The following is a 13,779-nucleotide window of genomic DNA, read 5'->3' on the forward strand; positions in this document are numbered from 1 at the left end:
AGCACAACCTGGTCTCTCAAAATAAATAAGTAGATCATTCTTAAATGTTAGTAAAAGGGTTGTGAACACTTTTTTTTCTGAACACATGCTGTCAAGTCTCATGCATCCTTCCTGGAAAGAAGTTATGCACGTGTTACTGTTACATGAAGAAGGAGCACTGAAAAGAAAGAAGGAGTAGAAGAAAATGTTTCTTCTTTTCAGTTTCCAGAGTGTTACCATGAAGGGACGGAGAGAGGAGTTGCAGGGAGGAGACAGAAACATCAGGGACGGCACAAGGCTCCAGAGCGTTCCCCTCCTCTCACCGTTGTGGGGTCCCTTGCTGCTCAGAGGCGCCTTCACCCCCACTGATGCTCAGCCCCCAGTCAGCCATCTCTGCCTGACTTACAGCCCACGCCTCTCTTCTGCTTGGAGAATCTGAGAGCAGCGCGGCGACACCCCCATGTGGCCACAGGGCTAAAAACGGTGGCCCTGAGCTCCCATCATACCTGCTCAGCCAAAACCTCCCCTGTGTCTTCATGGGCTTCCGGCAGCAGAACAGGGATTTGAACACAAGAGGGCGCCCCTACTCTATGTCAGAATTGGGATCAGCCGTATGTGTGGTTTCTGTTCCATTGATTTATAACCCTATAATGCCAACGTCACACTGCTTTTTATTTCTAGGGGTTTATAGTAAATCTTGAAATTGCTCCAAACGCATCCTCCAAATTTCTTCTTTTTTAAATTATTTTGGCTATTTGAAGTTACTTGTATTCCCATAGAAATGGTAGATCCAGCTTGCCAGCTTCTTTAAACGTATCTTTTAAAGCTTACCAGTGTTTTAATTGATATGGCACTAAATTTAATAGCTCAGTTTTGGAGAATTAATAACACTGGGTATTTCAGTTTTTGAAACACGATTTCTCTGTTTATTTTGATCTTTACTTTCTGTCGGTGGCGCCATGTATATCTTTGTATTTGTAAGGTACAAATCACACAAATTATTTAAAAATTGATGCCTGAACATGGTATTACTTTAATCATTGTTTTACGAATATATTTTAAAATTTTTCATTATTCTGATTTTACATTATCTGTATATACTTTACTTTTGTATAAGTTGTACCCTACAATTTTAATAAATTTACATCTTACTTTTAGAAGTTTTATTTGCCTTAAGATTTTTCCACTTACATAATATTGTCACCTGCAAACTAGGACACTTTGCTTTTTTTTTTTTAAGCGTTTTCTTTCTTTTTCTTGGCTTACTGCTCTGGCCAGAAACTCAAGGATAACATCTTTCCCGTTTTCCTGATCTTAGGTAGAGAGTCATCAATTTTCACCATAAAATATGATGTGGTTTGTAGGTTTCACCTAGAATTCATTTATCAAATTGAAGCTGGTTACTCAGTATAAGAAAAACGTCCCGGTCCAGGTGCGGTGGCTCACGCCTGTAATCCCAGCACTTTGGGAGGCCGAGGGGGGTGGATCACGAGGTCAAGAGATCGAGACCATCCTGGTCAACATGGTGAAACCCCGTCTCTACTAAAAATACAAAAAAGTAGCTGGGCATGGTGGCGCATGCCTGTAATCCCAGCTACTCAGGAGGCTGAGGCAGGAGAATTGCCTGAACCCAGGAGGCGGAGGTTGCGGTGAGCCGAGATCACGCCATTGCACTCCAGCCTGGGTAACAAGAGCGAAACTCCGTCTCAAAAAAAAAAAAAAAAAAAAAAAAAAAGAAAAGAAAAGAAAAGAAAAGAAAAGAAAAAGAAAAAGAAAAACGTCCCATACTTGAAGGTGTACACAGGCATTCACTTTGGTGCTGAGTAGAGTAGGGCAAAAACCTTGCTCCCAAGATTAAAGACAAGTGGATTTGCAGCCCAAGTTCACACTACCTGGATGGTCTGAAAATCATCAAGCTGTGAATTTATTTTAAAGTAGTGCAGACTCCAAGGAACCTGGGAAAATCAAGCAAAACTTCTTGGGAAAATTTGTACTGTTATTGGTACTCTGAAAATTCCAAAAAATCATTATACCAGCAAAAGGAGCACTTAACAGTTAAAAACAACAACAGAGAACTATGTTTTTGTAAGAAACAAATCACTGTGAAAGAATGTGAAAACACAATAGACACAAACTCATACAATCATATAACTGAGAAATCAGAATAATATAGAGGATATACAAGTGCCAAACTGGGTATATTAAAGAAAAAACTCTTAAATATATTCAGTGAATAAGAAACTATAAATAATCTTTAGAAAAATTTGAAAAAACCAACACATAACACTTAAGTATGAAAATAAAATAATGAAATTTAAATCTCAATGGATTTTTGCAGACAAAGACAATCTAACACAAACACACCTAGTAAAATACAAGAATTTCTAAAGAATGTACTTTAGGCACAAAAAGATATCCCAGGTAGAAGGTATGAGACGAAAGAAAAAAAACAAACAAAAAATAAAGGTAAATGGGTGATTATATGTAAATTGAGGTTTAAAAGGATAGTGTATATGCTGAGAATCTATAAAGATAGTTAATCAAAATATAACTTATAATCTCTTTTTCCAAGTCTAATGCTGGATTTATTTTCTTCGCATTCTGACTAAAATTCCAAGATAAAGTTCTCACTCATGATGTTTCCTATTCTAGTTCTGTTTTGCACATTTTAATATCATACGCATAAAAAGAATATTCTGTTGTCTTTCTAAGATATTGTTCCAAGCTGTTGTTGGATTGTTCAGTACTTCAGTTTCTCTATCCTTGTAACAAATGTACAAATTCAATTGTACAATTTTACTAGTGGGCAGTTTTCCACACTATAAATGCTATTCATGTTGTTGGTGGGGCCCACCAGTGTGTCTTTCAGTACCATGGACAGATCTTCATGTTCTGGGATGTAGGGAGTAGAGTGCTCTCTCAACTGGATGCAATGGGATACCCGAGAGGAAAGTTTAAGATAAACTCTAATAGCCATGGAATTGTGATTTTAAGCATTGTAAGCATAGTCTCAAATAATGCATGCTTTCCACCCACCCTCTGCACCCAATATTTCATTAGCCCTGTAGTTTACAATCGCTGCCATAAAAGAACTTGTTTAGGCAGGGGAGGTAGCTTTAGGTTAGTCTTGCTACATTCCTACAGTGGCCTAAAGAAGTAGATCTAGTGTAAAATGACCTGGAAGTGAATTCTGGCCTCATATCTTCAAAATTATGTAACATCGGGCAAGTAACTTAGCATCTCCATATCTAATTTTCTTGAATAAGTTACAGTTTACAGAATTTATTTATTTATTGTGGATAATAACATTCTTTTCATAAGTCTTGGTTGAAGGCATCTTCTGGAGTCATGATAATGCTCCAGGTATTCTAGGAAAACAATGATTTCAAAATACAGTTTGTCCTGGTGAGTCTAGGAACTTAGAAAATTCCAGTCTGTGAAGTGAAGGGAGAGGAGATACTTCCTTAGCAAGAAAAAGAGAATGTACCAAGTGCAGGGAAGTTAAAGAAATTTTTATTTACTGTTTTGGTCAGTGGTTATGGCTGCGGTTTTATTAATCAAATTTCTTATGCAGTTCATTTTTCCTAATAAGTATTTTTAAAAACCTCTGAAAGGAAAAAGCACTCGCTACCACTATCCTCTCAGTCAAGTGGGAATAATCTTTTAAGCAGAGCAGAAACCAGTCAGTTCATAAAAGTTCAATTTTCAAGTTTTGCAGAACCAATTCTGAAAATGAGAACGTACTGGACATAGAATTTAACATACAGGCAGGCAGTGTTGCAGGCAGAAGCTGGTATTTTAGCTTTATAGTTTACAGGTCACTCAGAATGTTTTGCACTTTTAAAAATATCATACCTGGGAAGCTGCCACTGAAATCTTTGAGTGGGACTAAGGTATGAAAAGAGCAATGACGGTGAGCTCAGTGGCTACATTACTAAACACAAGCATGTTTTCAGCTCTGTCTACCTGAGCTACATGAGATTTGATAACTAAAGAGAAAGTGAATGGAGATAAATTCCTTACTTACCTTCTGAGATGACACCTTTCAGTTAGCAAGTGGTAGATCCAGGGCTGTTGGGCTAGGAAATCTTTTGGGCTGGAGTACAAGGGTAGTTTCAGGGACAGAAAAATTAACAGGCAGAGAGGGAATCTCTGAGACTAGGAAAGACTAAGTGTAGCTGCGCCTAGACAATCTTAGTTCCAAATGTAGGTGTTGATCTTACATTATGCACAGCAGCAACAGAATTGTCAGTCAGTGTGTCTAGCTAGTCAGACAGATCATAACTTTAACCACTGACGCTATGGGAAATCGGAATACTCTGGGATGGCTGTGAGGATATGTGTGTAAAGATGTCTGTAGAGTGGGTGACAAATAAAGGAAGCCACCTAAGTATTTACCCCAGGGGAGCAGGTGCATATAAGATACTACAAAATACTAATAAAATAATGCCTTAAACCTTTTTTTCTGTGAAATTCAAAAAATGTTCATAATATAATAGAAATAAAAATATCAAATGGTAGGGCACTGTGAATACAATAATGTAATTTTTATAAAGCTACAATGAGCAACAAGATGAAATAAACGTCATCTAGATTAAAAAGGAAGAGGTAAAACTATCTCAATTGCAAATGATAAAATCTGTATATAGAAATACAAAAGAATTCACTAAAAATGCGTTTAGCAACTACTAAACTACTAATACTAAATGAGTTTAGCACATTGATAGCATACAAGATCCAAATATAAAAATTGAGTGTGCTTCTATAGATTGTTTATTAATAAAAATGTTATTAAAAATCCAACTTACAATAGCATTAAAGAAAATAGAATATGAGCAAAATTGAGGGTCCAGCAATACTCTTCACTTTTATGCTTAATTGGTTTTTGAAAACAGTACTAATATAATTCAGTAGGGGAAGAAATTATCTTTTCATCAAATGGTGCAGAGACAAGCTATCCATATGCAAAAGAATAAAGCTGAATCCCTACTTCACACCATATATAAAAATTTCCTCAAAATGTATCAGAGACCTAAACATGAGATTTAACACTAGAAAACTCTTAGAATAAAACATAGGTATAAATCATTATGACTTTGGATTAGGTAAAAATACTTAATCTTAAATGATATCAATGACTCAAGCAAAAACAGAAAATAAAAGAAATTGAACATCATCAAAATTTAAAATGTGTGTGTCTCTAAGGACACCCCCAAGAAAGTGAAAAGCAACTCATTGAATAGGAGAAAATTTTTGCAAATCTTACACCTGGTAAGGAAAGAACTCATATCTGGAATATATAAAGAATGATTGTAAAAAAAAAAAAAGAATGATTGTAACCGGGTGTGGTGGCTCACGCCTGTAATCCCAGTACTTTGGGAGGTTGAGGCAGGCAGATCACAAAGTCAAGAAATTGAGACCATCCTGGCCAACATGGTGAAACCCTGTCTCTACTAAAAAATATCTGGGTGTGGTAGCGCATGCCTGTAGTCCCAATGCTTGGGCTGAGGCAGAAGCATTGCTTGAACCCAGGAGGCAGAGGTTGCAGTGAGCCGAGCTCATGCCACTGCACTCCAGCCTGGCCCCTGGCAACAGAATGAAACTCAGTATCAAAAAAAAAAAGAATGATCATAACTCATTATAATATTAGTAATAATAAAATAATAATAAATGATATAAATATAATAAATAATAAAAAGACAAATAACATACAAAAGGCCCATAAATGCATAGAAATATGTTCAACATCATCAACCATCAGGGAAATGTACATCAACCCAAAAATGAGTTACTATTTCTCACCCACTAGAATGGTTGTAATTGAAAAGATAATAATTAGAGTTGGTGAGAATGTGGAGATACTAAAACACGCATACTTTGCTGGTGGGAATTTAAGTGACATAGCCCCTTTAGAAAGCAGGCCAGCAGTTGCTCAAAATGTTAAACAGTATTATATGATCCAGCAATCCCCTTCCAAGAGAAATGAAAACACAAATTCACATAAAAACTTACATACTTTGTTTATTGCAGGATTATTAATAATAATCTGAAATGAGAAGGATCAAAATGTCACCAACTAATACATAAACAAATTGTTATATATCCATACAGAGAAATATAATTAAGCAATAAAAGAGATGTGAAGTACTGATACAAGCTACAACCCACACAAACTTTGAAAACGTTATGACAAGTGAAAAAAGACAGACACAAAAGGCTACATATTGTATAACTTTATTAAATATAATATTCAAAATAGGTAAATCTGTAGAGCTAAGACATAGGTTGGTAACTTCTTAGGGCTGGGTATTTGGATACGAATTTTTCTGCAGGGCTTGGAGGAGATGAAAATGAACAATGAGAACACATGGACACAGGGAGGGGAACATCACACACTGGGGCTTGTTGAGGGCTGGGGGAACTAGGGGAGGGATAGCAGGGGGAGGGAAGATTGGTAAGGGATAACATTAGGAGAAATATCTAATGTAGATGATGGGGGAATGGCTGTAACAAACCACCATGGCATGTGTATACCCATGTAACAATTCTGCATGGTCTGCACATGTACTACAGGACTTAAAGTAGAATTTTTAAAAATTTATAAAAAGAAAGTGATGTGTAATTCATTGTGGCAATGGCGGCACAACTGTGAATATTCTAAAAACCACTGAATTGGATATTTTGAATATGTAGATTTTACACTATTTGAGTTATATCTCAAGTCGTCCTGAAAATGATTAAATTACATTTAAAATTTGCAGTCTTTTGCTCAAAAACACTACCAATATGGTTTGCTTGCAAGTGAAGAAAGTAGACATAGAGAGTAGGCTGATTTAATAGTAATTACCTTAGTAAAGTGGATTTGGATTTAGTGATAGGAGAGATATGAAAGTATGTTTATGCATATTTTGATTGTTTCATTTCCTATTGTGAGCATGAATTATTTTTACACTAAAATTTCAAAAATAGAAAGTTAAGAATCTTGAAAACTCTGCAGTCAAATAAATAAACATAGTTACAAGTGATAAAGAGCTGTCTGGAATGTCTTCCTAGAGAACTGGCTAAAGCACATGCATGTAAAAGGAAAGCAATGGCTGAAGAATCAAGGCAGGACTACAGCGGTAGAAGAGAAGAAAAATGTAAACGTGGAGATAGAAGACAAGAAGATGACTGATGCATTAAGTGAACATTAATACTGTGAAAACCTCTTGGGGAGTCAGCAATGATCAGTTCTACGTAGGAGGGAAACTGTCTTACAGCCCAAGATGACCAGCCATCAGGGACATGGGACAGAATCAGAAGAGCTGTCTAGTCATTCCCTTTCTTCTCCCTCCAACATCCCAGCAAGATTACAGCCTAATTTACAGCCATTGCACATTGAAGAATCAGTACAATTTGGAGATGTTGGGACCAGAGACAGAAAATTTTTGATATTTTCTTGGTGTAGTGAATGGCAGGAGAAATCTTCTAGGGAATCAGTATCACAAACACAGGCTCAGAAGAAAGAGCACACAGGGAGTCTGGGGAGCTGTCAGCAGTTCAGGGTGGAGATTAGAAAGAAAGGAGCACAGTGCAGAAACAAGGTTGGAGCAGTGAGCAAGTTCAATGGCTGAGGCTCGTGGGTTTGGGAGAACCTTGGCTTTTATTCCAAGGACAATGTGCAGCATTGGCAGCACTGAAATCAGGAAGAAGCTTGATCAGATCCACATTCCAGAAGAATCCCTCTGGTGAAGTGTGAAGAATGAACTGAGAGATGCTAGGCTGGATACTTGGAGAAAAAGGGGTTCAGGGAAACCCTGGGGGCAACTACAGGGAGAATATTAGGATGTAGGAAAGGGTAGAAAGGACCCTGAGAGTTCTGAGTGATCAAGACCCAGTGTTTCACACATGGAAAGTGAGGTGGATAAAGAGGCAGGACCCCATATGAACAGCACCCAACTTGGGAAAATGACATAAAACAAGGGAGTTTGGCCCATGACATAAGAGATTGTTGGGCTCACATGCTATTGACTGATCAGGGAGGAGTTTAGTTGAGTTCACCTCTACAAACAGGGATTGAGTGACAGGTATGGTATCATCTGTGAGGACATAAGAAAATCAAAGGTATATGCCTTATATCTTTGTGACCTACATGTCTGGTCCTGCTTAAGAACTATGCCAATCCCTGACTTTCCAGGACCCCCACTAATTTTGTCTTGTGCCCATGTGGGAAGTGAGCTGAGGCTTGGCAAAAGAATCTTAGTACATATGGTCCAAAACGTAGTAGAAAGATTTCTTTAGAAGACACTGATCCCCTAATTAAATTACTAATCCATACAGGAGAAATAAAATCACTAAAAAATAAACTGAGTGAAGGAAAAGAAATCAACAAAGTGTAATTACCAGAAGTAAGTTTGTGGAATTCTGCATAAAAACAAGCTTGAAGAAATAGAACAGAAGATTTGCCTGACAGTATGATACACAAACCAAAAAACCAGATAGGTCTAGTGGTGGTGCTTCTTTAGAGATGCAGGATGTGTGGAGAGTAATAGAGAAAAATATTTGGAGAGAACGCCAGCCTAGCGTCACACAGAATGCAAGACCAGCCTTTCCAGTAGGCATCTCTGGTTCTTGTATCCAGGGCTTTGCTTTCATAAACACATCTCAGCTCTGCAGATCATCTGGCCCAGGCTGGGACCGGGTTTATAAAGATCTTGTTCAGTGATGGTCCAGTCTGTGCATATGGACCCTAAGATGATGCCCAGTGATCCTGTCTCTTGACATCTCATCCAGCTGAGAACCGCTGGGACCTGTAATTTGCTTCTAACCAGTAGAATGTAGCAAAAATGATGTCACTTCTGTGATGAGGTCATGTGAGAGCCACACTTCTGTATTATTAGATGACTCTGTCTTCTGCCTTGTTTGCAAGTTTTGATGAAACAGAAAGGGCTGTGTGTCAAGGAAGTGAAGTCAGCCTCTGGCCACCAGCCAGTAAGGAACTGAGGCTGTCAATCTAATGGGCATGGAAGAATGAATCCTGCCAACAATTGCTTGAGCTTGGAAGTGGATCCTTCCCCTGTTCAGCCTCCATATAAGACACAGCCATGTCATTCGGATGAAAATCATGTGAGAAAGCTGCATAGCTGTGTCTTGATTTCTGACCCATAGAAATGCAGGATAATACATGTGTGTTGTTGTAAGCTGCTATGTTTGTGGTAATGTCTTACATAGCAATAGATAGCTGAAAACACCCCCCACAGCTTTCACTGAGTCAAGTGACCCCTGGGGCCAGTTAGAACTTCTCTCATCCCCTTCCCTATGGCAGCCCTTATTGTTCTCCTAGGCGGACATCCCACTTTCTCTTTACCAGTGTAAACGTCAAGTTCTCTTACTATCTCCATTGCTCTCCTCTCACACCATCCAGGAGGCCCCACTAGGGACGGGCAGGCAGAGAGGAGGAAGTACCGGGGTGGTCTGGGGTGTGGCTAGACCCCTTTTCATGGTTTGTCGTTTAGTGCAGGTATTATCAGATGGAAGAAGAAAGCTCAGAAACCAGCAGGGATTGGAAGGAGATGAGTGAATACCCCGAAGCTCTCAGGCCCATGTGGCCTGTGAAATAAAACAGTGATGAATAGACTCTCCATGGCCCTGCTGGTGTTTACTGTTCAGCATTCTAGATAGGGCACCTCATGCAAACACCACTGACTCCCTCCAGGGCAGATATAAACCTCCCTTTTCCCCACCTCCGGCAAGTAATAGGTCACTTCAAGTCTGGTGACTCCCCCATTGAGACTGTGGCAAATGCAATAGACTCCAGTTAAGTCTCTGTGCCTGAAGAAGAAAGGGAAGCTGGTCAGAGCTTACAGGAGGAGGTGACTCACTGGAAGCCAGTGGACAGGTATGAGGGTGAGTATGACAGAGCAGTTACTTGGGCTCAGCAGTCAGACTGTCTCCTTAGAGTCATGAGTCAGACCACTGATGGTTACTAAACTTCCTAGTGACCTCACTTTCCCTGTCTGTAAAATGGGGTTGCCAGCTATCTTTAAAATGGGGCTCTTGTGAGGTTTAAGTGATTTAATTCATGTAAATTCCTTAGGAAAGTGGCTGACACTTTTATTAAGGCACAGTCTTGTAAAAGAGTGGGACTCATTCATTTAGCTCCTGTTTCCTTATTCCAAGTGTGATGAGGAGCAGTTCTCCCCAGCATTTATCCTGACTCCCCCCCTGTCCCTCAGCTGGAGAGCTGTTTTGTCCCTTACAATCAATGGTGTCAGGGGTAAGCAAGGAAACTCCAGAGTGGTGCCAAGTATGAGGAAGTCACAGAACAACACACACACACACACACACACACACACACACCCATTCATGCTTATGTACATAAATATGTACAGATACATACATATACACACTTACAAACACACACATACACATAGATGCCTATACCTGTTTATACATCCACATGTACACAGACATACGCACCTTACACACATCCTTTCAATTTGCCAATTCAGTTTGGGGCCCAGGTTATTCCAACTCAATCTCTTTTAAGAAATTGAGGAATCTGAAAGAGAAAGACTTGAGAATTTTTATCCCACAAGTGACAGGCCCACTTTCCAGACACTGTGGGACTTTCTGAGCCCCATGTGGCCCTACTCCTGGAAGCTCATGCAGGAGTGGGAACATCTGACTTTAGAGAGAGGTTCTGACATCCAGAGTCAGTCACAGGAACTGGCCCTCCCTGGCTACTGGGCCTCCAGGAGTCCAGCAGGCCCCTTTCCTCCTACCTCACCTGTGGCTTCTCAGCCTGCCTTCCACAGCCAGGGCCCCTCCCAGGCTTTGCTGCACAGCAGGAGTCTCCACCGGCTCCAGAAGGAACAGGGACAGAGTTTAACTCAACCCCTTGGGTGAGGGATCCTCAGGTCCAGCTTTTTGATTCTAACATTGGTGATTTCACTTTTCAGTCTTAAAATGTCTGTTTCTTTTCTGATTTGCAAAAAGGTTTATACCTTTTGATACTCATATCTGCTACATTCTATTAGAACCTAGCAGTCCTTTGTGGTTCTTTCATCCACTGCCTCTCTGCTGATTCTGTTTCCTGATGTTTTATCTTCTGGTTGGGTTAAAGATTATATGTAATTGTTGGGCACAGAGGACCAGGAAAGAGAAAGACTCCCAGTGAAGGTGGACCCAAGTGCATCACTGTTGACAAGGGTAACTACTGTCATTTCCTATTTACCTCCCTGCACTGCTTCTCTCTGTCCTCCCTCCCCACCCACCCTCAGGACAGCCTCAGGAGCCTGGGCAGAACCCCACAAGGGAAATGCTGAGGAGAAGAAGGAGGACACTGTTTGGGTCTCCTCTTCCCTCCAATAGGAACGCTTCAAGGGAACATAATTCCGGCTCCGGGATGTCCTGACGCTCGGTCCCGAGGACCCCAGTACCTGCCAGCAGCAGCATCTCCTTGCCATGCTCCAGGTGTCTGAGAAGCCACCTAGTGCAGTGACCCATCAGGGGTTCCCCTGTGGCCTCCGCGATCCAGAACCTCTCCAAGGTGCCCTGGATTCTCCAAGCTGTGCTTTTAGGCGCTGTCCAGGTCTGTAGGTCCTCATTCAGGGACATGAAATCTTGTCATATGTGGACTGAAAGTGTCCCCCAAGTAAGGTCCAGTCCGGAGCCACCATCCAGCTGCACAGCAGCATCTGCAGGTGTGGGGTCCCGGACTTGCCCCCGGGGTGAGCCCTTGAGGGGACGGAAGGGAGGAAGGTCGCCCCGCCCACCCCATCTCCTCCCTCCCTCTGTGATTAGTCACAGCGGAAGTCAGTCATGATCCAGATATTGAAGGAGAAACCGGGATCAAAATGTCCCCAGCGCTTCCCCCACCCGCGAGGGGTCAGCCGAGGCCTCGCCCCCAACGCCTGGGAGACCCCGGGCCGGTCAGTGTGGGGTAGGGGGGACACCCGTGCCCGGAGCCTGACGTCACTCACCGGCTTGCCCGGGTGGTGGTGCCGGCCCAGAAACCTCGGGGACCTCAGTAACACACTCCCTGCGGTCTTGAAGAACTTTCCTCAGGGCGCCCACAGTTCTGCCCCATCTTCTCCAGCCACTGCACCCGCGGCTTCACACTCGTATCCTCCCCACGGCTGTGGAGGTGCAGGAACCGCGTATCGCCCAGGAAAGGCGCCGCTGAGGACCCCAGGGCGCGCGTGGTGGAGGGAGGCGGAGCCCGGCGGCGTCCGAGTACCCGGGAGTGCGGGCCTGGGCCCCGGGAACCCGCACCTTTGGGCGGGAGAGGCGCAGGGAGCCTGAGACCCCGCCTCTCTCCCCTTGGGTCCCCCCCCCCCCCCCCCCGCCTCCTGTCTTCGGGACAGGCTTGCTCCGCTTCCCGGCGGGGACCCAGCCTCCCGGGCTCCCTCCCATACCTGGGAGCTTCTTACTGTGTGTGGAGAGCTGGGGAGGAGACAGAGGGACAAGAACTAGGGGAGGGTGGCGTAGGGCAGCTGCAGTGGGAGAAATGACCTGAGGAGTCTGCAGACCACAGCCTGGGGCGAAGGCGCCACCGGAGGAGCTGCTGAGCCCCGCAGGCCGCCCTTTCCCTCCAGCCTCCCCAGCCCAGTTCATGCTGATCCTCTCCTCACCAGCCCAGGTCTCTTCGAGGTCAGGATCCACAGAGGAGCAGGATGGGGTTCCGGGACGCGGGATCGGACTTCTCTGGGTGTCTTGGAGTCCAGGGAGGATCGTGGAGATCTCCCAGTTTATGAAGCCCATTCTCCACTCACTCTGACGGCTCCTCTAGAACCCAGGACCCAACGGTCAGTTCAGGGAGAAAAACAAGAGCAAAGGATGAGAGGTGGCCATGAGGTTAGGGAAACTCCCGCAGAATTCTCAGGAGAGGAAAGTCTTCACAGCTGCAGCTTTGGTTTGGTTAGTCTTCCCCGCCCAGCCACCAGTCCTAGAGCTTGAGATGCTTAAGTTTAAACCAGAGACTGAATATTTTCCTTGAGTGACATAATCCTTGTCTTTCTCTCCTGGAATCGTGGGTCCATCAGAGTCATCCACTCTGCACAGTCTCCTTCTCTCACTCCAGTCTCTCCCTGAGCTGGACTCTCCACCACCCTCACATTCTGGAAAAGTGAAGTGTCCTGAGCATGGCCTTGGGGCAGGGTTGTCTGGGTGCAAACCCAGCTCCACCCCTACTTGTGTGTGACCTTTGCTCCTATTTTTCATAATCTGTAAAAGAGAAAATAACAGGTACAATTTGATGTGTAGTCAGAATAAAATAAATTAGTATTTTTAAAGTGCTAAGACCACTAATTGACACACAGAACAATAAAAGTGTAAAATATTATCACTATTGTCATTCCTTTAGGCCCTTTTTCTTGAGCTCTTCCTCTTCTCTTTGGGTTCCCATGAAAATTTACCCTGCTGGAAGTTAATGTCAGCAAGAGACCTCCATCTGGGAAATGCTGGCTCAGGGTGGGGCCTTCCTTTTAGCAAAGGGAAAAAGTGGTGGTGGACCGCTAGATGGTGAGTCAGAGACCATTTTATTTAAAAAAAAAAAAAAAATCACCTACCCAGGATTAGCTCCATTTCAATAAGGACATGCATCTCACAGATAAGTCCAATGTCATTTGTCAGGAGACTGCTTTGATTTGTTTGTGTAGAACTTACTCTAATGCCTTTCACAGTCTTGCAACACATTTCAAATCCCTGGTTCTCATTTCACACCATCTGCCTCATGCACTGAAGATGATGAGAAGTGTCTTCATACTGTACTTACATGTTTGTCTATCAGTGTCGTAGTGAATATTACATATGTAAGTA

The 13,779-nt window shown here is 42.5% G+C and overlaps 1 long non-coding RNA gene across 1 annotated transcript; it reads right to left on the bottom strand.

Annotated features, from left to right (window-relative positions):
- Positions 1–5,982: 5,982 nt before the first annotated feature.
- LOC144582309 (uncharacterized) lies at positions 5,983–13,097 on the bottom strand. Its single transcript, XR_013534777.1, has 2 exons — positions 12,594–13,097; positions 5,983–12,234 (listed from the first exon to the last, which is right to left on the bottom strand). It is a non-coding gene; the product is annotated as an uncharacterized LOC144582309 (long non-coding RNA).
- Between the last annotated feature and the right edge of the window lie 682 nt (positions 13,098–13,779).

This window comes from Callithrix jacchus, chromosome 4 (assembly GCF_049354715.1).
Source record: "Callithrix jacchus isolate 240 chromosome 4, calJac240_pri, whole genome shotgun sequence".
Classification (NCBI taxonomy): domain Eukaryota; kingdom Metazoa; phylum Chordata; class Mammalia; order Primates; family Cebidae; genus Callithrix; species Callithrix jacchus.